Source organism: Peromyscus californicus, unplaced genomic scaffold (assembly GCF_007827085.1).
Source record: "Peromyscus californicus insignis strain IS unplaced genomic scaffold, ASM782708v3 Scaffold_5__1_contigs__length_169319896, whole genome shotgun sequence".
Classification (NCBI taxonomy): Eukaryota; Metazoa; Chordata; class Mammalia; order Rodentia; family Cricetidae; genus Peromyscus; species Peromyscus californicus.
The window spans coordinates 6,922,763-6,950,518 of NW_026294573.1; the positions used below are offsets into that span (position 1 = coordinate 6,922,763).

At 45.3% G+C, this 27,756-nt stretch overlaps 2 pseudogenes; one reads left to right on the plus strand and one right to left on the minus strand.

Moving 5' to 3' along the window:
- The window catches only part of LOC128096151 (U4/U6.U5 tri-snRNP-associated protein 1-like), a 306,060-nt pseudogene that overhangs the window by 29,144 nt on the left and 249,160 nt on the right, over nucleotides 1–27,756 (minus strand).
- On the plus strand, nucleotides 1,239–26,999 carry LOC128096090 (U4/U6.U5 tri-snRNP-associated protein 1-like; annotated as a pseudogene).

Below are 27,756 nucleotides of genomic sequence, written 5' to 3' on the forward strand. Positions count from 1 at the left end.
AGAATGGAGGAGGAGAGCAGAGACAACCTTCCTCTCTAGGTCTTCAGACCTTTCCTTCCCTGCATCTGTAGGTCACTTCTTGGCTTTTCAGCACCAACGTGATTCTTAGGGGAAGGACCAGGAACAAACATAACATACACACTGGATTTCAGGTCACTGACTGTGGTGATATTTTATTTTACTTGTTAACAAATATAATTTGCCTGAAGATCAGAGGACAGAGCCAGCCACTAGATTAAACAGAGAGGCCAGAGAATGGTGGCACACACCTTTAATCCTAGCACTCAGGAGGCAGAGATCCATCTGAATCTCTGTGAGTTCAAAGCCACCCTGGACTACATGAGATTAATCCAGTCTAAAAGAGAACTAAAGCCAGGCAGTGGTGGTACACACCTTTAATCCCAGTACTTGGGAGTCACATGTCTTTAATCCCAGCACTAGGAAGGTTGAGACAGGAAATGATATGTCTGGGCAGGGAAAGGCAAGAGGAGGTAGGAACAGAGGCTCTTTCAGCTGAGGACCCAGGGGCATTCAGTCTGAGCATTCATGGAGACAGGATCTTCCCCTTTTGGCTGAGGATTTAGTGAGGTGAGAAGTGGCTGTGGCCTATTTTCTCTCATCTTTTAGCATCTACCCCAATATCTGGCTCTGGGTTGTTATTATAAGACCATTAGGGTTCGTGCAACAAGTGACTCCATACCACTTAGCAACACAGCTGTTTTCTGGTCTCATCACGGTAATCATTGCATCAAAAGCAGAACTGGTCCAGCTTTGGAAAGAAAGAAAGGAAAGAAAGAACAAAGAAAGGAAGGAAGGACATATGAATCCAGAAAAAGAGAGAGAGAGAGAGAGAGAGAGAGAGAGAGAGAGAGAGAGAGAGAGAGAGAGAGAGAGAGATTGAGTTTTAGTGGTTATGCAATGACTCTGGAAATGGGTTCTTACCTTCACCAGTGTTTTAGTTCATTCTCTTTCCTGCATGAAGATCTAATCAATCTGAAAACCCTCTGTTACTTAACTTCTATTGAGGCAGGAGAATCATTGAGATATACAGGTCAACTCAGGCACGTAATGAGTTCCAGATTAATAACATTCATAAGACAATGTATTCAATGTATTCAGAGTTTGTGGAGAAGTATTACAGAGGGGTTTGGGACTTGACTATAACCTCAAGTTTCATACTTTTCCACATCAGATTCACTCAAGCTAAAGATGCAAAAGTACAGAGGGACTCACTAATCATGGGGTCGTCAAAGAAGCACCATGGAGAGAAGGAGGCAGCCAGGACCACGGTGGCAGCTGGTACCGGGGGTACCACCGAGTCATCGCCATGACATTGGGAGCACAAGAAACACAAGCACAAGAGTAGCTGCAGCAGTAGTGGCAGCGGAGAACGACGAAAGCAGAGCCGCGAGTGTGGGGAAAAGCACGGGAGCGGGAGGCGCGGGGCAGAAGCCGAGAACCGTGGCAGGGCGCATGGTCGCCAACGAAGTCAAGTGGAGCCCTGGGAGCGGAGCATGAAGCGCGAGAAACGCGATGACGGCTATGAGGCCGCTGCCAGCTCCAAAACTAGCTATGCAGATGCCTCATTACTTAGCATCGAGGAGACCAATAAACTCCGCGCAATGTTGGGGCTGAAACCCTTGGAGGTCAATGGTGTCAAGAAAGAGGCTGGCACCAAGGAGGAGCCAATGGCAGCTGATGTCATCAACCCCATGGCCTTGCAACAGCGTGAAGAACTACGGGAGAAGCTGGCAGCTACCAAGGAAAAGGGTTTGCTGAACCAAAAATTGGGGAAAATAAAGACTTTGGGAGGGGATGACCCCTGCCTGGATGACACCGCATCCTGGATTGAGAGGAGCCGGCAGATGCAGAAAGAGAAGGACCTGGCAGAGAAGCGGGCCAAGCTACTACAGGAGATGGACCAAGAGTTTGGCATCAGCACTCTGCTGGAGGAGGAGTTTGAGCAGAGGCGACAGGACTTATATAGTGCCCGGGACTTGCAAGGTCTCACTGTGGAACATGCCTTCGATTCCTTTCGAGAAGGGGAGACTGTGGTTCTCACCCTCGAGGACAAGGGAGTACTTCAGGAGCGGGAGGATGTGCTGGTGAATGTGAACATGGTGGACAAGGAGCGGGCAGACAAGAATGCGGAGCTTCGGAAGAAGAAACCCAACTACCTGCCCTATGAGGAAGATGAGAGTGTTGATGATTTGGCATAGCCAAAACCCCACTCTGTCCTGGCCAAATGTGATGAGGAGTTGGAGGGCGAGTGACCACATTCCTTCCCTTTGGAGCAGGGTGGCATGGCTGATGGAGTGAGGGAGCACGAACTAGAAGAGATCCGGGGAAAGCTACTGCTGCAGCAGGCTCAGTCTCTGAGCTCTGTAGGGCCCGGCTTGCCTCTGAGTACCTAAGTCCTGAAGAGATGGTGACCTTCAAAAAGACCAGGCAGAGGGTGAAGAAAATCCGAAAGAAGGAGAAGGAGGTGGTAATGCGGGCAGATGACTTGCTGCCTCTTGGGAACCAGACTCGGGATGGGGACTTTGGATCCAGGCTTCGGCCCGGGTCGGCTTCCAGTTCCCGAGGTGGAGGAGAAGGCCCTGGAGGATGAGGAGAAGGACCCTGTGGCTGAGCCCCCACCATCAGATGATATTCAAATAGAGAACATGAATATCAGTGATGAAGAGGATGGGGGAGACCTTCCGTCAGGGTCCCCAGAGGTGCTGAAAGAAGATGAAGCAGAACTGGAGCTGCAAAAGCACCTGGAGAAGGGGGGCCGTCTGCGGCAGCTGCAACTCCAGCAGCTTTGAGGCAGTGGTGAGAAGGTGGTGGAGATTGGAAAGAAGCTGGAGTCTCGCCTGCGTGGCTGGGAGGAGGAAGAGGACCCTGAGTGGAAGGGGGCCTTGGTGTTCGATGCCACTTCCGAATTCTGCAGCACACTGGGGGAGATCCCCACCTATGAGTTGGCTGGCAACCGGGAGGATCAGGAGGAGCTCATGGACTTTGAAAAGGATGAAGAGCATTCAGCCAATGGTGGCTGGGACTCAGATGGGGAAGAGAACCTTGGCGGGAGCACCATCAACCTGGATGGGCAGAAGCAGCAACAAGATTTCTTTGCTTCCTCTACCACCATCCTGGATGAGGAGCCCTTGGTGAACAGAGGGCTGGCAGCTGCCCTGCTCCTGTGTCAGAATAAAGGACTGCTGGAGACCACAGTACAAAAGGTGGCCAGGGTGAAGGCTCCCAGGAAGTCACTGCCCTCAGCTGTGTATTGCATGGAGGATAAGATGGCCGTCAAGGATAAGTACAGCCAGCACGAGGAGCACAGGGACTTTACCCAGGACTTCAAGGAGAAGGACGGTCACAAGCCTGATGTTAAGATTGAGCATGTGGACAAGACTGGCAGGAAACTGAGGCCTAAGGAGGCCTTCAAGCAGCTCTCCCACCACTTCCACAGCCTAAGGTATAGTGTGAGACATCAACTGGAAAAAAAATCTACCAATGTAATAATGTAAATTACACAATGAATCCCAGAGCTCAGAGTTTGAGGAAGAGTACTATGGATGAACCTGGGACCTTGACCATCATCTCAGATTTCATCCATTACCAAAGTAAGGTCTGAGTCACTCAAATTACTGATGCAAAATCCCAAATAGTAAGATTAAATGGGTGAGAACTTCCTCATCCAGTCAGGTGGCAGCTTGTGTCTAAGAGGTGGGGCTCCAAAGGGAAAGCAAGGGGGAAGTGGATACAAGGGTCAGGAAAGCTAGGCAAGACACTGTGACCATTACAATCTGGAGTGACCGACTTACCCTGCTGGGATTGGAAGACCAGTGTCCAGATCAGACAAGTCATTCACACCATCAAGAAGCCCCATCTCACCCAGGCTAGCCTGTCTCTGATTTCATCTTAATTTTTTTCTTGTTTGGTGTGGCTACTGTAAAGGAGAAAATTTCATTAAGCCCAGACTTAGTTTACACCTCTATATGTAAGCTTTTAAAACCTGTTACTACTCACCAGGCTGGCCTCGAACTCAGAGATCCTCCTGCCTCTGTCTCCCCACTGGTGGGATTAAAAGCGAGTGCCCCCAACGCCCTGCCACAAAGGGATTTTAGGCAGAGGATCTGATCTTGGGAAGGTTTGTCAAAAAGTCAAAGGTTTAAATCCCTTAATAAAATTAGATCTAGATCATAATGAAGAAAAGCCTGGTTCATCGCCCCTCCCACCAGCACCATGAGCTGCAGCAGCTCAGGCACTTACCCTGAGGCAGCAGCAGGCAGGGGAACCTGCCCCATCACGGGCTCCAGCGCAGGCTGGCCTAGGTGGCAGCAGCCGGCTTGGCTCCCCCTGAAGGGCAATGTCTAAGGGTGTGTATGCCCTGCCGAGCAAGGCAAACAGAGAAGGGAAGCCCTTAGTGTCCAGCACGTCTCCTGTAAACTTCTTGATGCAGCTGGAGGATTACACTCCTAGGATCCCAGATGCAGTGACTGCTTATTACCTGAACCCTGCTGGCTTTGACGCTTCAGACCCACGCATAATTCAGCTCAGTCACTAGCTGACCAGAAGTTCATCTCAGATATTGCCAACAATGCCCTACAGCACTGTAAAGTGAAGGGCACAGCCTCTGGCAGCTCCCTGACCAAGAGCAAGGACCGCAAGTACCCAGACCTATTTGTCTTTTCCTCTGTTCCCACACCAGCCTGTTTCCATAAAAAACTTTATTGTGAAAAACAGAAAGAAAAAACAAAGAAAGAAAAGCCTTTTCGTTTACCAGAGGGATAATTAAAAGAATTTAAAAGTTAAGACAGAAAATCACAAACATAATAAAGGAATTAAAAGGCTGTCTTGGCTTGTGCCTATACCTAGCACTAGGGAGGCTGAGGCTGGAGGATTTTTTAAAGCTCAACACAAGCTTGGACCACAGACACTGTTGTATTTTAAAAATGATGAGTCATTTGGAAGGAGTCACATATACAACAGGCCTAGGTTGCAGGATTATTGAGGGGAGGGGAGAGAACAGCAGAGACTGGTCTCTGGGGATGAGAGTGAAGAAAGAGAGAGAGACAGGAGGTGTACAAGGCCAGCCTTTTATAAGGAAACTTAGCGAATGCCCACAGGGAATCCTCTTAGTGTCTGCAGCTGAGATATATCCTGTCAGGACCCTGAGTGTCAGGGACCAAACATGGACCATGGAAAAGTACTAGCTAGGCCAGAGAACAAGCCCCTGCCATAAACCAGATGCCCCCAAAGATAAAGAACAGGTCAGGCAGGTCAGGTAGCATAGCAACAGAACAATGGGCCCTGACCAGTGACCTTACCACCTAGCAGCCTCAGGAATTGCACATAGCCCTTCACCTGCACATCCCCCTTCACCTGCACATACAGCAAGTCGTGTACCCCTTCCCTCCATCCCTCCCCCTCCCATGATATATAAGCCTTGCTGAGGAGAATAAAATTTGCAGCTTGATCAGAACACACTGTCGTGCTGTCTTCTCTCGTGTCTCCCATCCCTTTCATTCTCTCCCACAGGTGAGTCACCCCCGTTGACACCCCACTGGCCGGGGCATCTGAGGGCAGGCCAGGTGTCCTAAATGCTAATGAATACCCTGTCTCCACAGGCAACACTCACCCTTTCAGAGGCCTTAAGTATCTGGTCCCAGTTTTTAAAATAATTTATTTTGCTTTAAGTATGTGCATGTGTATATGTACATATGGTTCCTTTAAAGCATCTGAAGAGGGCCAAGGGTCCTCTGAATCTGTAGTTACAAGACCTACCACCTAACTTGAGTGCTGAAACCCAAACTCGGGTCCTCCAGAGAGCACCTCTGTCTTGGTTTGGCCTCTGCCTTTTGGTTGTCCATCTTACATGAAGATTAGTAATTTATGGATATATGTTTCTTTCTTGAACAGTAAGTTGTTGGAACTATGAACTGATGTTGGGCATACAGCATTTTCACTATTGAGCTGTGATCTGTCTTTTTCTTGCTTTGGAAGGCTTGAGGAGCTGGATATTATTTCCCCCACCACCCTTAGCATTACACTTTCCCATAGGTTTCAAGAAAACCCTTTTGCATGAGAGGGCATTGTATTCTTCTAATTTACTGAATCGCTTTCATTGACAATTTCATAGTTGTTCATGGGGGGTGGAATGGAGGGAAAGAGTACTGGGAGAAATATTTCTGGGAAGAGCTAGAAACCTAGTGCAATGGACACTCTCTTGTCTCTATTGTGAATAAACAAATTGAGGAAGAAATTGTTGGATACCAATTCTCTTATTGTTATCTAAATGTACAGGCAAAAGAGAACATATGTCACAGCTTCAGGGACAGCCACACCAAAATTCATGCAGAAATCAATTACAAGTTTAAGATCCAGCACTAAGGTTGGAGAGAGTTAGGAGGTCAAGAGTGTGATATGGGACTGGAGAGATGGCTCAGAGGTTAAGAGCATCGATTGCTCTTCCAGAGGTCCTGAGTTCAATTCCCAGCACCCACATGGTGGCTCACAACCATCTGTAATGAGATCTGGCACTCTCTTCTGTATACATAATAAATAAATAAATCTTTAAAAAAAAAAGAGTGTGATATTTGTTCAACTATTGGAGGGTTTTATTTGAAGGTGGTCCCTTGTAACGGTTCCACTCAAGTCTCAATGGATATCATAATCTGCAAAAAATGAAAACCCAGTGCATATTTGACTTTGTCAACCTGGATCAGACTTTGGGGAGTCTATTGCCAGACTGTTCACTGGCAGCTCATTGAAAACATAGTACAATTTAGGCAAGTGTTCCAGGCAGCAACCAGTCCAATCAGTCCAATTCCAGGTGCAAAATAAAGCTTAGGGTGTGACTACATAGAATCTTTTTTACAAAGTACACATGACCATGATAATGGGCTCTATAGCTAAAAGGCCCATATCTGGTGTAATCTTGGACCAACAGCATAGAGATCAGCAAGCCAGAAAGTATATGTGACCTCTAGTCTGGGCTAATCATTCTGGGGAATTTGGTGAAGTCTGCCTCCATAGCTAAAGCTCTCCAGGTCCTCAACAAAATCCACTCTGGGTTTTCAAGATGGAATGTAGGTATTGATTTTTTTTTATCTCCTTTGAGGAGTTATCCCTACATGATTAAAATTCCTAGTATTCTTACTGCACTGTGTTCCAAACAATCATTAACTGTGAAATGCCACGGACTGGCCCACCGGGAGTACCATGACCGTAGGAGAACTAGGGCTTGGGTAGTCAGGAAGGCAAGGATTGGGCAAATGACAGACAACACACTCAGAAGTGGTTTGAATCTGCTGCAATTTTACTTCTGCAAATCAGTAGTTTATATACAGAAAAGAAAACTATCAAGTCATACAAGGAACAAGAGCTTGGCAATAATTCATCACATCATCTTTAAAAAAAAAATAGCAAGCACACAACTATTAATTGGCACTAGACATATCCCTTCACCCACAAGAACTTTAGGACCCAAAGAGTATTCTGTGTTTTTTTTTTTTTTTTTTTTTTTTTTTTTGGTTTTTCGAGACAGGGTTTCTCTGTGTAGCTTTGCGCCTTTCCTGGAACTCGCTTTGGAGACCAGGCTGGCCTCGAACTCACAGAGATCCGCCTGCCTCTGCCTCCCGAGTGCTGGGATTAAAGGCGTGCGCCACCACCGCCCGGGCATTCTGTGTTTTTTAAACTTAGTACAGTTCCTAGACTTGTGTAGGCTTCTTGGAGCTGTGTCCTTCATCTTTATCTCAGCCGCTCACTAGTTTATTATTCATTTTTACTTTTCTGGTTCTCATGACTCATTTAGCCAATTTGAACGCTGCAGATCCTCCCTAAGTCTTTCTTTAGTTCTTTTCTCACATATCTTTGAATATAAGACCTTTTTACCTGCTGAAATATGGACTCTTATACTTTTATACCTGCTGTAGTCCTTAAGTTTCCCATGTTGAACTTCAATGGAGGGGCCCACCATCTGCCTCCTATGAGATAACATTTTCTGCCATAATCACTTTAGTTGGGATTCCTAAAGGATTCCTAGTGGGTGAGTGTTCATTCCCTAGAAGTGCCTGAACTATTATACTTTCTATTATCTAGCGGCTTGGGGTCTTTAAGGAATAGCTCATTTTGCTATATCTAAATAAAGTCCATGTCCAGCTTCCCCTTTCCTCCGTAGTTCACAACCCAAGCATTCATTAATTTTGGTTATGCTTCATAGATTAATTAGAACATTATCATAAAAGCAGTTATACAGAACCCATAGCCCAGGGAGCTCATGATCCGTGAAGCATGTCTCCTTCGAGAAGGAGGTATAACATGGGCACTCTGCCAGGGACCTCCAGGCAGCTTAGTCCCGTGGGACACGTATCTCCCATCTGCTATTATTGGCATAATTGTTCATGTCACCCAGACGACACTGGAGTTGGTGTGGCAGTGAAGAACACCATACAATACTCCTCCAGATTCCTGGGATCCACAGTACCTCTAAAAGCTACCAGAACAACATTTACATGTATTAATTGTTTCTCTGATGCCAAATCATCACTTAGAAATGCATATAATTTTCTCTCTGACTCTACCAGTCTCCTGTCCCTTCATCCCATTGTTCTTCACGTCAACCTGAGTCCCTGTGATCTGAACCCTTTGCACTCCATTTTCTTTCATATTAAGCACTGTGAAGCCATATGCTCTAGAACCCCTTGATGAGAGACATGTCTGTCAGATGCCATGACTTGATTAGGGCGATGGGGAAAGAAACAGGTATTAAAATCCTGGGAACAAGTGGGCTGTGCTCTCGAATGAAGATGCACAAACAACCCAAAATACTCAGCACATTTTATTATATGCAAGTGAGGATGTCCACAGTATACATACACTCCCAACACTAGGCTTCCATTTTTAGTAGCAGAAGAAACCTTATCCTACTTATCAAAAAAGGAAGGCAAAAGATTCTGCCCTCCAGGGTGTAGAATTGTAAGTGAAAGCACTCCAAGCACAAGAAAAAGAGACGTACTTGGGCTCCCTTTCTGCCCTGAGTATATCCAGCAGCTCAGCACAAAGTAGGTTAAATTCCTCATAGTATAACAGAGGTGTGGGGTACATCTCATGGGTCAGCTTTCTCAGCTTGGCTGTGTGATGTAGAAGGTTCTTCAGGACAGGCAGAGAGATATCATTATTTGTGAAATTGACCTCAGTAAGCTGGGAACATTGGCTCAGGGAAGGCAAGATAGCATTGAAATGACAGTCCCTCATCTTGCAATTCTCCAATTTCAGGGTTTGCAGGGTACTTGCGATTCTCTCAAGGAGAACCTCAAGAAGCTTAGGGCATGAATCAGATAGCTCTACACCTATCAGGTGCAGATGTTTGAGCTCATGGATGTGCAGGCACTGGCTCAGGTAACCCAAGTCTGACTGGGAGAGCCAGCATTCAGTGATTGACAGGGTCTTCAAGGGGGTCTTCAGGCACCTAGGGAGAGATCAAGAGATTAGGTATGCCAAATAGTATTGAAGAGGATTGGTGGGAATGAAAGCAAGGCAGATGATGCTTTTTCCCAAATTTAGTCTGTCTATATGATGGATTCATTCAGCTTCATCCTAGCAATGTCTTTAAGAGTCCCTTGCAGCCAGGTGGTGGTGGTGCACGCCTTTAATCCCAGCACCCAGGAGGCAGAGCCAGGTGGATCTCTGGGAGTTCCAGGCCAGCCTGGGCTACCAAGTGAGTTCCAGGAAAGGCGCAAAGTTACACAGAGAAACCCTGTCTTGAAAAACCAAAAACCAAAAACCAAAAAAAAAAAAAAAAAAAAAAAAAAGCCAGGTGCTGGGGATTGAGCTCAGAGGTAGAGCACTTGCCTATCAAGCACAAGGTCCTGGGTATGGTCCTCAGCTCCAGAAAAAAAAAAATATGTTATGGGGCTGGAGAGATGGCTCAGAGGTTAAGAGCACTGCTTGTTCTTCCAAAGGTCCTAATTCAATTCCCAGCAACCACATGGTGGCTCACAATCATCTGTAAAGAGATCTGGTTCCCTCTTCTGGCCTGCAGGGATATGTGCAGACAAAACACTGTATACATAATCAATCAATCAATCAATCAATCAATCAGTTTTTAAGAGTCCCTTGCTGTGGGCCCTGAGACACAGCCAGTCCCCAGGAACCCCCACCCAACTCTGTCCCAGTTGCTGGCCAGCAGGGGAAACCCCTCGAGCCAGGCTCTTCCAACCAAAACCTCCCATCTCCACCAGCTCTGACTAGACCTAGAGCCCTGCTAAGACCAAGAGGGGCTCCCTGAGCCACAGAATCAGCTAGCTTGGATGGGGAAAGAATAGCTCCATGAGGTACAGAATCTCCCAGCTCCAATTAAACCAAGAGCTAAGATTGAGACAGACACAAGTTAGATTTCAACAAACAACAAAAACTATAGAAAGCCTACAATCTCATTGAAACTGAATAATGCCCAACTGAAGCACCAATGGATCAAGGAAGAAAGAAAGAAACTAAAGCCTTCCTAGAGTTCAATGAAAATGAATGTACTACATACCCAAACTTAGGGGACACTCTGAAAGCAGTGCTAAGAGGAAAACACATAGCACTAAATGCACACATAAAGAAGTAGGAGAAATCCCACCCTAACGACTTAACAGCACAACTGAAAGCTCTAGAACAAAAAGAAACAAACTCACCCAGGAGGAATAGGTGCCAGGAAATAATCAAATTGAGAGCTGAAATCAATGAAACAGAAACAAAGAGAACAATATAAAGAATCAATGAAACAAAGAGTCGGTTCTTTGAAAAAAAAAAATCAACAAATAGACAAACCCCTAGCCAAATTAACCAAAAGGCACAGAGAGAGCATCCAAATTAGCAAAATCAGAAATGAAAAGGGAGACATAAAAGGCAACGAGGAAATCCAGAGAATCGTCAGGTCATACTTCAAAAACCTCTACTCCACAAAATTGGAAAATCTGAAAGAAATGGACAATTTTCTGGATAGATACCTCATACCAAAGTTAAATCAAGACCAGATAAACTATTTAAATAGACCAATAACCACTAAGAAAATAGAAACAGTCATTAAAAGTCTCCCAACCAAAGAAAGTCCAGGACCAGAGGGTTTCAGTGCAGAATTCTACCAGTTTTTCAAAGAAGAGCTAATTCCAATACTCTTCAAATTGTTCCATACAATAGAAACAGAAGGAACATTACCAATCGCTTCTTATGAGGCTACAGTTACCCTGATACCCAAACCACACAAAGATGCAAAAAAGAAAGAATTACAGACCAATCTCCCTCATGAACACTGATGCAAAAATACTCAACAAAATATTGGCAAACCAAATCTAAGAACGCATTAAAAAATTATCCACCATGATCAAGTAGGCTTCATCCCAGAGATACAAGGATGGTTCAACCTAAGAACATAAGAAAGTCTGTCAATGTAATACACCATATAAACAAACTAAAAAAATGATTTTTTTCAATGGATGCTGAAAAAGCATTTGACAAAATCCAACACCCCTTCATGATAAAGGTCCTAGAGATCAGGAATACAAGAAACATACCTAAACTTAATAAACACAATTTACAGCAAGCCAACAGCCAACATCAAATTAAATGGAGAGAAAATCAAAGCAATTTCACTAAAATCAGGAACAAGACAAGACTGTCCACTGTTCCCATATTTATTCAATATAGTACTTGAAGTTTTAGCTAGAGCAGTAAGACAATAAAAGGAGATCAAGGGATACAAATTGGAAAGGAAGAAGTCCAAATTTCACTATTTTCAGACGATGTGACAGTATATATAAGTGACCCCAAAAATTCTAGCAGGGAACTCCTATAGCTGAAAAATTCCTTCAGTAAAGTGGCAGAATACAAGATCAACTCAAAAAAAATTAGTAGCCCTCCTATACACAAATGATAAAAGGGCTGAGAAAGAAATCAGAGACATCACACTTTACAATAGCCACAAATAATATAAAATACCTTGGTGTAACTCTAAGCAAGTGGAAAACCTGTTTGACAAGAACTTTAAGTGCCTGAAGAAAAAAATTAAAGAAGGTATCAGAAAATGGAAAGATGTCCCATGCTCATGGATACATATGTCACCTGAAGAATGGATTAAGAAAATGTGGTATGTACACACTGGAGTACTACTCTGCAGAGAAAAACAATGACAGCATGAAATTTGCAAGCAGATGGATGGAACTAGAAAATAAAATCTTGAGTGAGGTAACCCAGACTCCGAAGGACAAACATGGAATGTACTCACTCATAAGTGGATACTGGACATAAAGCAAAGGATAATCAGACCACAAGCCACAACACCAGAGAAGCTAACTAACAAGGAAGACCCAAAGAGGGACACATGGCTCACCCTGGTTAGGGGAAAGACACTATTTCCATGAGTAAAAGGTGGATGAGGGGTGAGCAATGAAGGGTAGGGGATAGGGGATGAGAACATAAAGGAATAGGATGGTTGAGCTGGAACAGGGATTAAGAGGGAAAGCAATGAAAGAGACACCATGATAGAAGAAGATATCATGGGGATATAGAGACACCCAGGGTTAGGGAAATTGCCAGAAATCCCCAAGAATGAATCTAGCGTGTGGGAGGAGGGTGCCTGAGCTAAACTTAAGCTGGCTTTCCCCAGTGATCAGATGGGTGAACACCCTAACTGTCATCACAGAGTTTTCTCCAATGACTGATGGAGGCAGATGCAGAGATCCACTGCCAAGCACCAGGCAGAGCTCCAGGAGTCCAGTCAAAGAGAGAGAAGAGGGATTCTATGAGCAAGTGCATCAGGACCATGATGGGGAAACATGCAGAGACAACCAAACCTAACTAGTGGGAAATCATGAAAGGTGGATCAACAGCTGTGGAGCCTGCATGGGACTGGACTAGGCCCTCTGCATGGTGAGACAGTTGCATAGCTTGATCTGCTTGGGGGGCACCCTGGCGGTAGGATCAGAATCCATCTCTGGAACATGAGCGGGCTTTTTATAGCCGTCTACCTATGATGGGACACCTTGTGAAGCCCTGAGGCAGGAGAATGGCTTAGAATTGCTTCTACTGGATATGTCTCCCCATGGGAGGCCTTGCCTTCTTGTGGGTGGGAGTGGGGTATGGGTTGGGATGGGAAGGCCAGGGAGGGAGGAGAGGGAAGAGGGGTATCTTCAAGTTGTGTGGAAAATGAATGAAAAAGTTTTCTTTATATAAAAAAGAGTCCCCTGATATGTATGTTCCCCACCACAGCTGTGTCCTGTTTCCCAATATCACCTATTTCTCATTGAATCAACCTCTTTTTGGACCCTAAACAACCTTTACACATAAGCAATTATAGGTGTGCTGGTGCCTGTTCACAAATGTCTGAGCATAGAGCTCATCTGCCAGGTTAACCGATGTCTCCACCACTGCTAGGTTCACAGTGGTCAGTTCATCAAGGACCCACTAATCTGTAAAGAAAAGGATGTGGTTGCTATGTTCTGGAGGACACTCTCCATCCTTCCTTACCTGAGCCACTCAAGGCAGCCTGTTAAAAAGTAAATATTATACACATAGAGATTCTGGAGACAAGGGAATTTGGAGATTTGAGAAAGCAACATGCTTATCCATTCGTGCCTTGCAGAAGCAGCAGATCTGATACGCCTCGAAATTACAGCTAGCACGAGAGAGTGAAGATTTTTCATCTGCTCCAGGTAAGGACAAAGCTGTACCATGAATTCAAGTGACCACTGGTTCAGCTGCAGATCCAGGATACAGTCTAGATTTATCCTTTTGAAGATCTGGACAACATCGAAGACAGGTGAATTCCAAATGTTCAGCTTTCTACAGCATAGATGAATGGAATCTTTTCGCTGCTGGGCCCACTGTAACAAGTGCCAGTCACATTCATTGTACCTGGCCTTTATGAGTGCAAGGTCAGTTACTACCTTAAAACGTTTCTTCACCCCAGAGTTAGTACTGACTTCCACTGGTTGCTCCTGCCTCTCAGCTTGTGGAGAGCAGTCACCTTCACGGGTTTCTGCTCTAATGCTCCAGAAGTCATGGTCCACACGCGTCAAATCAAGCACTCTGAGTTTTGACCTCCTGTTGGTAAAACAGGTAGAATTCCCAGAAGATAAGACAAGATACATCTTATAGTTACTTCTTGTCCACATCTCATATCAGCTTCCCTTCCAAATCTTTGCTTTCTCAAGATCAAGCCTCATGCTCAATGAAAATGGTCTTTGCCAGCAAGGCATCTCATCTCCCTCCATTCCATTCCCATTAACCCCAGCCTCATTCCACTTTTAACTGTGGAGCTGGCAGGGAGAGGCCTATTCCTCAGTGGCTATGTCTACTCTTGTGCCCTCCACATTTGCCATTAATTGCCCAGATGCCTGAGACCTGGCCCAAACCTCTGCAGTTCTCTATGCTGATGCTATAAGAAGCCTCTGATCCACCTTTGGCCAAGTTCTCCATGTCCCCAGTTGTTCCTTCTCTGCACCCCCACAGCCTTCCTCCATCCTAGCTGGGTCCTGATTACCTGGGATGAACCTTGTCTATAATCAGCACATCTAGTCCTTCAAGCAGAGCTTTCAAAGTCTCCAGGTCAGAGTCCTTTATCAGGGCTCTTACAGAAAGGTCTGGGAATGGCCAGGCAGACACCATGGCCCTCAGGATGTTTGTACGTCTGTCGTTGAAGGCGTCCTCAAACATCTCCCGGAGCAGCCCCACAGGCAGGTCCTCCAGAATAGAAATGGTCAAGTCCTCCTCCCTCAGCAGCCTCTGTCTTGCCAGCTTCATGAGTGTGGGTGGGGCCCGGTGTCCCATCATGACTGGTTTTCAGGGATAATAATGCTGAGGAAGCATGAAAGCAAAGACACCATTCAGAAAACTTAGGAAGCTTTTCCTCTTCCCACACAAGGACCTCTCTGTGGTGATGGTGGACATCTCAGTTTTCACATTTTGTTCACCATGTGATGGTTTTAAAGCCATACCTATCCTGTCTGCAGTGGGAAGCCTCTCAAAAGCATGCTCTTTCCCAAACACCCCATCCTATTCCAACCACAGTTCAGGTGAAGCCATTTCCACTAAGGGCTCTCTGGGAAGCCTGAAGGCTCAGCCCATGTGGTCAGTTAACCAGGACCTCAAAGAAAGCAAAGGAAACATCCCATTTCCAACCTTGCCAGTCTCCGTTCACCTGGCTGACCCAGCCTGGAACAATTGAGGGAATCTGTGAGATGGACATCATTAGTTATTGACCTCACTTGTTGGTTATCACTGGTCTTGATATTCAGGAAAAGTGGCAGGGGGGCTGTAAGCATGTATTCTCTGTGTTACAGAGCTGTACAGGGTAACTCTTGTATAATATTAGAGGGACCAGCCTTAATATTATACATCCCAGGGGCTCAGGAGAGAGAACTACTAACGGCGAGGACTATTTTCAGGAAATAGAATCTCAGCACACCGAGCTCTATAGTCCACTTGCTTTAATTCCTCTGGCTTAACATCCTGTATACACAGCTTCAGTTCTGTTCTCGTGCCTAGCTCCTTTCTTCCCTGATTTCTCTCTATATATTTATCTACTGTCCCCTCTAGGTTCTATTTTAATTCCTTCATCTAGTTCTGTCCCTTCTAGGTTTTCATCTATCTAGTTCTTTCCCCTATCAGCTCCTCTCCCGTCTCCTTCTCTCTCATCTGGCTCTTCCTCATTTTTTCTTCCCCATCTGGCTCTTCCTCATCTTGTTCTTCCCCATCTGGCTCTTCCTCATCTTCCATCTCTTTCCTCTCGTCCTCTCTTCTAGCCCTTCAATCTAGTTCTTCCCCATCTCAGTTTGTTCCTCTCAAGTTCTTACCCATCTAGTTCTTCCATTCTCTTTCCTCGTCTCGTGCCCTGGAAGTCCCGGTATATAAAGGGAGGGTCCGAGCTAAATTGTGTAAAGCTATTTACTTAACGTCCACCTCACCTAGGTGGTGTCTCCTTGTGGAATTTACCTTAAGTCAGGAGACTTGCATGTGGGCTGCTATCACTGTTAGTCATTGAAAGTTGGGCCCCCACCTGGGCGGTGTCTCCGATAGTCCTTGAAAGTGGCTAAGGGAGATAATCTGATTCCAGAGAAAGCCTTTCCTGAGGCTGTTCTCCAAATACCTGCAATGTGTATGTCCAGAGAGTGATCAGTCCACACTGTTAGCCCTTGTAAGGGAAAAGTCAATTGGGAAAACTATGAAGGCACACATGATTTTCATAACTGAATACAGCTGATATATAACAAGCCAAGTAACACCAAAAACTCCTTGGGATTTGGCTTCCTCTGGAGGAATTCCATGATCCCTCCAGGTAGTGACTTTTGCCATAACCAGCTGAGTTCTTATATATTCCTGCGGCCTGCAGCAGGTAACAAAGAAACAGCCGGGTGGTGGTGGCCCAGGTCTTTAATCCCAGCATTGGGGAGGCAGAGCCAGGTTGATCTCTGTGAGATAGAGGCCAACCTAATCTACAGAGCAACTTCCAGGACAGGCTCCAAAGCTACACAGAGAAACTCTGTCTTGAAACATCCCCCCCCCCCAAAAAAAAAGAAAAAAACACTAAAAATTCGGTCAGTAAACTTTCACTAGGTACTGTCATTGTCTGTAATGTTTGTAAAGCATCTGGAAAGACAGGACTCTGGGATGGAAATGATATAATTTACATGTTACAGTCAAGAAGCTCACTAGTCCAATGTCATGGTTAGTTACTCCTACAGTTCTATAACATCCTAATTGAGGGCTCCAAAAACTAATGGAAGACTAAAAATAAAAAAAGTATGATATTTCCAATTAAGTATAAAATGATGTTTCACATTTTTAATTTGAACACTGAGACCAGGGAAGCAGGCTGTTTCCTGCAAGATTCAGAACATTCTAGTCTCCATGATGCAACGATATATAAACCAGCAAAGAAAAAGGACTTCTTGCTTTTGTGGTTGTTGTTATGGGATCTCAGCCAGGGTAGTCCAGGAACACACTCTGTAACCCAGGCTGGCCTCCAACTCAGAGAGATCTGCCTGCCTCTGCCTCCCAAGTGCTGGGATTAAAGGTATACACAACCATTTCTGATTTAAGTTGACCTAAACATCAGCACAAGCTGGGCATTAGCGGCACATGCCTTTAATCTCATCACTTGGAGACAACTTCTATGAGTTCAAGTCAGGCTGTTCTACAGACAGATTCTGTGTCATGTCAAAACACCAAAAAAAGAAAGACAAAGAAAAAGACCAGCACAGTCCAATCATCTGAATGATTCATGTGTAACTATCCCCCAGAATTTCCTGGAGTTCAGGTTCACCCTGATATTCACAGTGGAACTGTCTCTAAACAGGGACACTACAAACAGACTCAAATAATGACTTTGACATAAACAAAACTTGCTGGCTCTGATGATTATCCAGCAGAATGTCTGAGAACTTGAGGCCAGGCAGAGTTATATAGGAAATTCTTGTCAAAAACCAAAAAATTTGCCGGGCAGTGGTGGCAGAGGCAGGGGATCTCTGTGAGTTCGAGGCCAGCCTGGGTTACAGAGTGAGTTCCAGGACAGGCTCCAACACAACACAGAGAAACCCTGTCTCAAAAAACCAAACAAACAAAACAAAATAAAAAACCCCAAAAATTAGCAACTAAAAGAGATAGAAATGATAGATTGAGGTGAACCCAAGGCTAGACTCTGGGTGAGACAGGGTGACTTGATGGAGATAAGGGACTTACTTACCTGATCCAAACACTGGTAACAGATATCCAGATCCCAGCCTGGGGAGACAGTGACTCCAAGAGTCTCCAGGTTCCAAGACTGAGAGTTTCTGATTGTTCTGACTGTTATATACTTTTCCACACACCTCCTAGATGAAATCTGAAGTCTGATTGAATGAGGCTCCACCCACTTCTTTTGTAATTCTGACGTTGTCTATGTGGAGTGGATCAGATCTTTACCTATGAAAAGAACTTAGACTAACTAAAGCAATAGTTACTAACCAATTCATTGACCCTACTAAGGCACAGCGACTTGTTAGTTATGGGTTGATGGACTTGGTTTCTGAATCTTTTGAGATGGGGTTTCACAGTGTACTACCTAAGGTTAGCTTGATTGGTGCCTAGACTGGGCTCCAACTCTCAGCAACCCTTCTGTATCATACTGCCCTGTGATATGGTGTGAGCTGCCATATCTGAGTTTTATTCATATACCAACAACAGTTCTGACAGTGAGTCAGCTCAGAATTTACAGGACCTCATGATAGACCTGAACTATAAAGCTGACCTTGTCACTTTTAAAGGACTTTTGGCCTGGTCATGAATCACTTCTGGAATTTTAGAGCTGTGCTGGATGCTGTGGCATGCAAGAGAGGGGGACCATGGGATTGAATTCATTTTGTGACATTGGTACCGAGGATGCAGCAGCTTAGCTGATAAAGTATCTGTAGCATGCATACATACTACAGGAGACAAGACAAGAGGAGAGTCAAAAGTTTGAGTCTAGCCTGAGCTACATAATGAAACCCGGTCTGGAACCAGCAACACTGAGAGCTGTGGCCCAGTCTCAAAGAACAGCTTGGCAGAAAGACCTGAAGAATCAAGAATTCTACACCATGACTCTTCATCTTATGCTCGTAAAGCCTCCATCCACTCAATGAAGCATGGCATCTTTTTGCAAGAATCCACTTGGCTAGGATCACCATGTCCCACCCAATATCTACTGCTGCCAGAAGGCAAATGTTAAAACTTTTAAATAAAAAATGAAAAGTTGAAACCAAGGGGATGGCACATTGGTTAATCAAACAGGGCCACAGACCTTAGCAGGCCTCCAGACCTTAGCATAACTGACTCCATGTTGGAAGTACTGGTCAGGCTATAAAACTCAGCAGGCAGAAAGTAAGCACTACAACCCAATACAAAAACAAAACCTAATCCCTCAATTCATAGTTCTAGGAAAGTCTCAAATGTACCAACCTTGCTTTGTTTTAGCTTCTGTAATTTTGTTTCTGGCTAACTATTTAACTAAACCATGTCAATACAGAACATGGTTTTCATGCTTAAAAGCTCATCCTGGGAAAGGCTCAGTGCTACACAGGGAGCCTGAGCACCCAGTGTAGTCACTGGCCCATTAATAGACTTTTTTTTTTTTTTTGGTTTTTGAGACAGGGTTTCTCTGTGTAGTTTTGTACCTTTCCTGGAACTCACCCTGTAGACCAGGCTGGCCTCGAACTCACAGAGATCCGCCTGGCTCTGCCTCCCGAGTGCTGGGATTAAAGGCGTGTGCCACCACCGCCTGGCAGATAAAGACTTTCTATTGGCTTAAACTCATGCCTGAGCAGTGCTGTTTCTGGTTAACACCCCTCAAGTCAAAAGAGAGAACTCAGTGTGTCCTTTGTACTCACTAGCAGTCTCAAAGCCAGACTGTCATCAGACTAAGCATGTGGGGTCTCTCACAAGAACTGACAGAGATATAATTAACCTTTGTCCACCAGGTACCAATCCCTGCTCCTCTGAATCTCATTCCTCCTTGGAAAGGTTACTCAGGAAAATGCAATGTGACCAGCTTCTTGTCAGGGCAAAGACACTGATCACCTTTTAAGGCCCTCAAAAGAGACAGTGCCAATGTTATGTGCCCAATCCACCCCAGCTCTGCTCTCCACAGACGGAAACTGAGTCTCTGTTCTTCCATCTTTCTCTTAGGAGTGGTGGCTGAAAGTATTTACACTCGACAAGCCACTCTGTAGAACCAGCTTCAAATCAGGCCAAACTAGAAAAATCCCCGGTTTAAGGGGTAAAGTGCTCCCAGGTGGTTTTCCAGCCACCCAGAGAAGATTCAGGGAAGACACAGGTCTGTTTCCTTGTGGAGCAGTTAAATAACCTGTGGGAGTGGTTGCAGATGTATCGGTCTTATTAAATAAGAAACAGAGCCAAATTAAGAGTCAAAAGCCCAAGGGGTCAGAGCACTAGCGAATAGCCTTAACTTACCAGCCACTGCCGTCCTTCTGCTCAAAAAAGAGAGCTACTTCCTGTGTGTCTGTCTTTTTATGGACTTTCTGTTCTACCTTCTCATTGGTTCCAAAACCAACCACACGACTTCTTCGTCACCGCCTGTCTATACAGACCTCCAGGTCTCTATGGTTGATACTTGGATTAAAGGTGTGTGTCAGCAAGCTAGCTGTGTCCTTGAACACACAGGCTCTGCCTGCCATGTGATAGGATTAAGGGCGTGTGCTACCACTGCCAGACTTATGCTAAATGCCTTGCTATTAGCTCTGACCCCCAGGCAACTTTATTTATTAACATACAAATAAAATCACATTTCAGCACAAATAAAATATCACCATAAGTGGTCTTGAGAATCTCTGGTGAAGGAGTCTGGTTTAAAGGGACTGTCAGAGTGGCTGGGTCTGGGCAGAGAGATGTTGCTTCCACTAGAACATTCCAGACTCTTTGGGTGCGTGGATGCCAGGGTGCCAGGGGCTGAGATGGAACTTCCACCAGAACAGTGACATTACAGCTATACAATTCTGAGCCTCATTAGTGGAATTCTGAAATTGAACCCAGGCGTCATACATGATAGTCAAGCACACCACCAGTTGAGGCACATCCCAGCATTTTTGTTGAAGGGGCTGAAGTCCCAGGTATGGCTGTGTAAGATATCTATAATCATGCCACTCTCTAAAAACAGAAGCCACTAAGTTTTGTATCCAGGTATTTTAAGTTATTAACAAGCTACTTGCATTGTTTGTTTATGTAATATTTATGTAATTTTGGTTTTCTAAGGCTCGCCTGGAGTCAAATGTGTAGCCCTTTCTGACTGTAGAATTTTTTTTTCTTGTTTTGTCCAGACAGGGTTTTTCTTTTCTTTTCTTTTCTTTCTTTCTTTCTTTCTTTCTTTCTTTCTTTCTTTCTTTCTTTCTTTCTTTCTTTCTTTCTTTCTTTCTTTCTTTTATTTTTTATTTTATTTTATTTTTTGGCGAATGGCGTTTATTGAAGGAGGGAGGAGGTCTTAAATACAGGCTTACAGCACAATGGGAGAACCCAGAGGGCAGAAGTTCACTACCGATGTTTTGTAATCTTGCATCTAAGCTCAGACAGGGTTTTTCTATGAAGCATTCCTGCTGCCCTGGAACTCACTCTGTAGCCCAGGCTGGCCACAAACTCACAGAGATCTGCCTGTCTCTGCCTCCCGAGTGCTGGGATTAAAGGTATGTGTCACTACTGCCGAGCTACTGAAGATTTTTTTTTATTATATTGGGATTAGAAGTTTGCACTACACAAAGTCTTCTCATTTCTTTTTGAGTCAGGGTCTTGCTATGTTGGCCAGACTAACCTCTCCCTCATTCTGCAGACCATTTTTCCTGCTTCAGATTCCCAGGGCTGAAACTACTGGTGTGAGCTACTGAGACATCTTTGATAGCCTGTTTACTTTGTTTACTTCCATTTAACAGTCTGTTTATCTGGGGCATGGTCTCCCCTAGTGCAGGATGGCCTGGGACTAACTAAGTGACCTACCTTCTTTCTAGAGGCTCTCAGGCAAGCATGGCTCTTGTTTGTGGTTTTTGTTTATTTATTTTATTTTCTTTCTCATTTACAGGGACATGAATCTCTGAATGTAAGGTTTCCTTGTGAGCATAAACTGGTCACAGACAGGCAAAATTAACACCAAAACCTGCTGTGCTTAAGAAAATCCCATGGGACAAAGAAGACTAGATGAAAGGCCACATACCAAGTAAAGTAAATATGCCGCCCATTCTGGCCCACTCTCAACTCTAGCAGTGGTACCAAAATTATGGCATTCCCAATGTTGTGCCCAGATCGTGACCCCCAGAGAGACCACCAAAGGCGAGCATGCCAGAATGCAAAAGCAAGGTTTAATTCTAGATATCCAAAAGCAATACAAGCCTAGGCAGGGACTTTGTCCAATACATCCAATGCAGTGGAGGCTGGAGGAAGTGCCTGCCTGTCCGCAAGCTCAGCTTTTAAAGGGAAAAATCACAAGGTTACATCGTTTAGGGGTGCTAGTACAGGTACAATTCTGATTGGCTCGCTTCTAGGGGCTTTCTAGAAATCATGGCTTAATCTTACTTCTAAGGGAGTGGTTACCTGCCACCATTTCTCATTGGCTGCCCTCAGGTGGGGGCATTTTTATGGTCAGTTACCCTGGAAACCCAGGAGAGGACATTCCATAGTCCGGCAGGCATTACCTCGTGACTACCTTGTGACTCTGTACTTTTACACTTCCTGGTTTCTGGAATCTGAACTGACTGGTTTCAGTAACTAATGGCCTATTCCCAAAAGGAGAAATCTTAGGCCTTAAATTTAGGGTGAAAGCATTTTGGTCTTATTTCTAAGATGGCTCATTTTGGTCTCACACCAAGACTCAAGGGATTTCCATCTCTCACTCTCAAGACATTAGTAAAACTGAACTCATATGGCATGCAGGACGCTCTTGCTAGCAATATAATAGTCTATTATGTATATGTTTAGATTTGGGGGTAAATTATACCATAGGTCATTTCAAAATGCAATAGCCTTCTGGAAGTTCCAGCTCACCAGCTTCTAAGAGTTATGGTTAAGAAGTATAATTAAGATGGGAAGGGACCAGACCTGCAGAGACAGAGGGCTCAGGGATTAAGAGAGCATGCTGTTCTCTGGAGGTCCTGAGTTTGGGTTTTAGCACTCATATTAGGTGGTGGCTCTTGTAACTGCAGTCCCAGAGAACCCAATGCCCTCTTTTTTTTTTTTAAAGTCATGCATAAAGCAAGTATGTTTATTGTTGTCACTTTTATCAAACACAGCAGAGACAGGGGAGGTGCCAGCAAAACAAGAAGACTGGAAACATAAATAAATAAAAGATGTGCATTTAGATTTTTTGGGTGGGGGCGCTTTTCAGGATGGTTCCTTTGTGTAATCCAGACTTACTTTGTAGACCAGGCTGGCTTTGAACTCACAGAGATTCACCTCTCTGTCTCCTGAGTGTTTGGATTAAAGGCATGTGCCACCACCACCCAATCAGATTTGTTTTACAGATGAAAGAAAAGCAAGTAAACTCAGGAAAGATGCAAGAGGTGATAGTCAGTATAGAAAAGTCAGAAAGAGTGAGGGATCCAAGAGGAAATTAAGAAGCTGGGCCTGTTGGTCATGGCCTCTAAACCTGGTTTCTTGGGAGGCTGATGCCAGAGCCAATGCCCTCTTTAGACCTTTATGGGAACCATATGTACATATACACATGTACATACATAAAGCAAAGTAAATTATTTTAAAAGCTGTAACCAGATCCTGAAAGCCTCTGAAAGGATGAGTGTTCCTTGTGGAGACAGGGTGTGCCTCAGCATTTAGGACACCTGGCCTGCCCTTAGGGTCCTGAGAGGATATATCTCAGTTGCAAAAAGTGTTTGCTGGCCGGGCGGTGGTGGTGCACTCCTTTAATCCCAGCACTCAAGAGGCAGAGCCAGGCAGATCTCTGTGAGTTCCAGGCCAGCCTGGGATACCAAGTGAGTTCCAGGAAAGGCGCAAAGCTACACAGAGAAACCCTGTCTCGAAAAACAAAAACAAACAAAAAAACAAAAAAGCGTTTGCTGAAGCAAAAATTGGGGGAAATAAGGAATTTGGGAGGGGATGACCCCTGCCTGAATGACACCACATCCTGGATTGAGAGGAGCCGGCAGCTGCAGAAAGAGAAAGACCTGGCAGAGAAGCAGGCCAAGCTACTACAGGAGATGGACCAAGAGTTTGGCGTCAGCACTCTGCTGGAGGAGGAGTTTGAGCAGAGGCGACAGGATTTATATAGTGCTCGGGACTTGCAAGGTCTCACTGTGGAGCATGCCCTCGATTCCTTTCGAGAAGGGGAGACTGTGGTTCTCACCCTCAAGGACAAGGGAGTACTTCAGGAGCAGGAGGATGTGCTGGTGAATGTGAACATGGTGGACAAGGAGCGGGCAGACAAGAATGCGGAGCTTCGGAAGAAGAAACCCAACTACCTGCCCTATGAGGAAGATGAGAGTGTTGATGATTTGGCACAGCAAAAACCCCGCTCTGTCCTGGCCAAATGTGATGAGGAGCTGGAGGGCGAGCGACCACATTCCTTCCCTTTGGAGCAGGGTGGCATGGCTGATGGAGTGAGGGAGCACAAGCCAGAAGAGATCCAGGCCAAGCTACTGCTGCAGCAGGCTCAGTCTCTGAGCTCTGTAGGGCCCGGCTTGCCTCTGAGTACCTAAGTCCTGAAGAGATGGTGACCTTCAAAAAGACCAGGCAGAGGGTGAAGAAAATCCGAAAGAAGGAGAAGGAGGTGGTAATGCAGGCAGATGACTAGCTGCCTGTTGGGAACCAGACTCGGGATGGGGACTTTGGATCCAGGCTTCGGGCCCGGATCGGCTTCCAGTTCCCAAGGTGGAGGAGGAGGCCCTGGAGGACGAGGAGAAGGACCCTGTGGCTGAGCCCCCACCATCAGATGATATTCAAATAGAGAACATGAATATCAGTGATGAAGAGGATGGGGGAGACCTTCCATCAGGGTCCCCAGAGGTGCTGAAAGAAGATGAAGCAGAACTGGAGCTGCAAAAGCACCTGGAGAAGGGGCGCTGTCTGCGGCAGCTGCAACTCCAACAGCTTCGAGGCAGCGGTGAGAAGGTGGTGGAGATTGGAAAGAAGCTGGAGTCTCGCCTGCGTGGCTGGGAGGAGGAAAATTTGCAGCTTGATCAGAACACACTGTCTTGCTGTCTTTTCTCGTGTCTCCCATCCCTTTCATTCTCTCCCACAGGTGAGTTGCCCCCGTTGACACTCCGATGGCCAGGGCATCTGAGGGCAGGCCAGGTGTCCTAAATGCTAATGAATACCCTGTCTCCACAAGCAACACTCACCCTTTCAGAGGCCTTAAGTATCTGGTCCCAGTTTTTAAAATAATTTATTTTGCTTTAAGTATGTGCATGTGTATATGTACATATGGTTCCTTTAAAGCATCTGAAGAGGGCCAAGGGTCCTCTGAGAGTGCAGTTACAAGACCTACCACCTAACTTGAGTGCTGAAACCCAAACTCGGGTCCTCCAGAGAGCACTTCTGTCTTGGTTTGGCCTCTGCCTTTTGGTTATCCATCTTACATGGAGATTTGTAATTTATGGATATATGTTTCTTTCTTTAACAGTAAGTTGTTTGAACTATGAACTGGTGTTGGCCATACAGCATTCTCACTGTTGAGCTGTGATCTGTCTTTTTCTTGCTTCGGAAGGCTTGAGGAGCTGGATATTATTTCCCCCACCACCCTTAGCATTACACTTTCCCATAGGTTTCAAGAAAACCCTTTTGCATGAGAGGGCATTGTATTCTTCTAATTACTGAATCGCTTTCATTGGCAGTTTCGTAGTTGTTCATCACGCTTACCGTGTTTGCATATTCTTGTGCCCCCCTTGTTTCTACACCTTCTGCATCCTAGAACTTTCAGAGTGAACAATGATCCAAAATTCCTTCTTCTTGGGCATTTTATACACTTCAGCTTCATGAAACCCCAGTGAAAAAGCTAGAGAGAGATTCTCTTGGAGAGATGGCTGAGAGGTTAACAGGGCTTGCTGTTTTTTCTGGGGACCAGCTTTTGATTTCAGCACCCTGAAACTCTTGGAACAGTTCCAGATTATCTGACACCACCCTTACTTTTTCTGTTCTCTGGGAGCACTTGCTGTCTTCTCCATCTACACAGGCAGCACACATGTTTTCTGGATGTGCCTTTGAATTATTATCATTGAGTGTGTATGTGAGTCTGTATGTAGGCCCCTCTGTGCCATTGTAACAACGTGGAGGTCAGAAGATATTCTCTCTCTCTCTCTCTCTCTCTCTCTCTCTCTCTCTCTCTCTCTCTCTCTTTCTCCCACCCTCTCTCTTTCTGAGACATGATCTCCCACATAGGTCTGGCCATCCTGAAACTCATTTTGTACAGCCAGCTAGCTTTGAACTCCCAGAAATCCACATGCCCATGCCTCACATGTGCTGGGATTAAAGACACTTGCCACCATGCCTGGCTTCAGAGGATGACTTTCAATGGTCAGTTTCTTTTTCCACAGGAGATTCTGGGCATCACACTAAGGTCTTTTGGTTGATGTAGCAAACTCACATGCATTGAGCCACCACAATGTTCCACAACCTGACTGTCTGTCTAAGCCCAAGAGTAAATGAAGCCTTTCCCAGGCAACACTCTGATGCTGTGGCCACATGTCAGTAATACTCAGTCCCAGCTCCTGGAGTGGGTCATCAACATACTCCTGCATTTACTAGATCCCTAACATTCATCGCTTAATGACGGCAAATTTGCTGCTTGCCGTTCCATGGACTATCTTGAACTCCATATGGATGAGCATGGTGGGGATTGAGAAAATTGATCACTCCTCTCATGGACTGGAAGGCAGTGGTTGATTAGAGGACCTGTGACTCAAATGGTCCTTAAGAGTCAGAGTCTCAAAGGAGTCACTGAAGCCCTCTACAGTGATGGAGGCTGCACTCACTTGCTGGATTCAGTGCCCTGCCATCTGGTCCATAGATGGTGATTCAGTGACCCCTAAGGAACCTAGTCCATCCTCTGCTAATATCCAGGGCTAAGACCAGCCCAGGTGACACAATAAACATTCCTTTATATTCTCTAGATGAAAACTATTAACTATTTGTTTGGGTGAGATACGGAAAAATGGCAATAAAAGCAATGTTGACTTTTGGATTTGAGATGAGTATGATTGTGTAGGCTTGTACGGTGAAGTCAACCGGATCAGGTACTCCAGGCCAGCTGGGACAAAATTGGGAGGTCCAGGCAAGTTTGGGCTTTAGTGAGAATGGTGTCAAAGGGCAGGACAGTAGCTTCTGGAATAGGAGAATTCCAGCTAGAGAATCTTGGATCAATGCTGAGCCTCTCTGGAAGAGGGCTTCCAGGTGTGTGGGACTGCTCCTGGGACATGCAGCAATGGCTAAAGGAACCTTTACCTCTTCCCACAGGCATGGGAAGAAAGTCCAATCTGTATCTCAGGGTGAAGGATGCTAAGGAGTAAAAGTGAGCTTTGTGGCTGTCTCTCTGAGGAAGTGGAAGTTCTCATGTTTTGTGTGTGTGTGTGTGTGTGTGTGTGTGTGTGTGTGTGTGTGTGTGTGTTTGGCGTGATACCCTTTATGTAGACTAGAATGACCTCGACCGCAGGACCTCTAGGTACTGTGCCTCCTGGGTGCTGGAATTAACGGTGTGCACTACCACACGTGGCAGAAGAGCTCCTGCCAAGCACATCGGAAGCCCTTGATGCTGTCCTTAGCACCATGGAATGATATCCAAAGAAAGGATGGAAAGAAAGATCCCGAGACGGAAGCCAAGCTGGGGTCTGAAGTACTGAATAAGAATCGTCTGAATGCTGGGAGCTCCTCTCTAATCTCAGACAGTGTGGGAACTACAGGAGCTGACTGGGGGAACATGCGTCAGAATGTCTGGGTGGAGCTAGACTTAGGAGAGCACCACCAACACTCCTCAGCTAGGAGGATCTAGAATTCCACCTTAGCCAGGGCTCCATGGTCAAACGTAAAATCAAAAGTCAAAAAAGAAGGAAACAAACCCAGTGTCTGGAAAATCCACAGAAGCCAAAGGAGTGAGCATAGACTACACAGGCCATTGTATTAATATGATAAAATTTATTTTTAAAATACAAGATAACCACATAGCATTTTAAACGTAAACCGTCAGTAACATCTTGTACATTCACGATAGTTGTAGAATATCGTCATCTTCCCGAAAAGGGATCTTCCTAGAAGCACTCATTCCCGCTC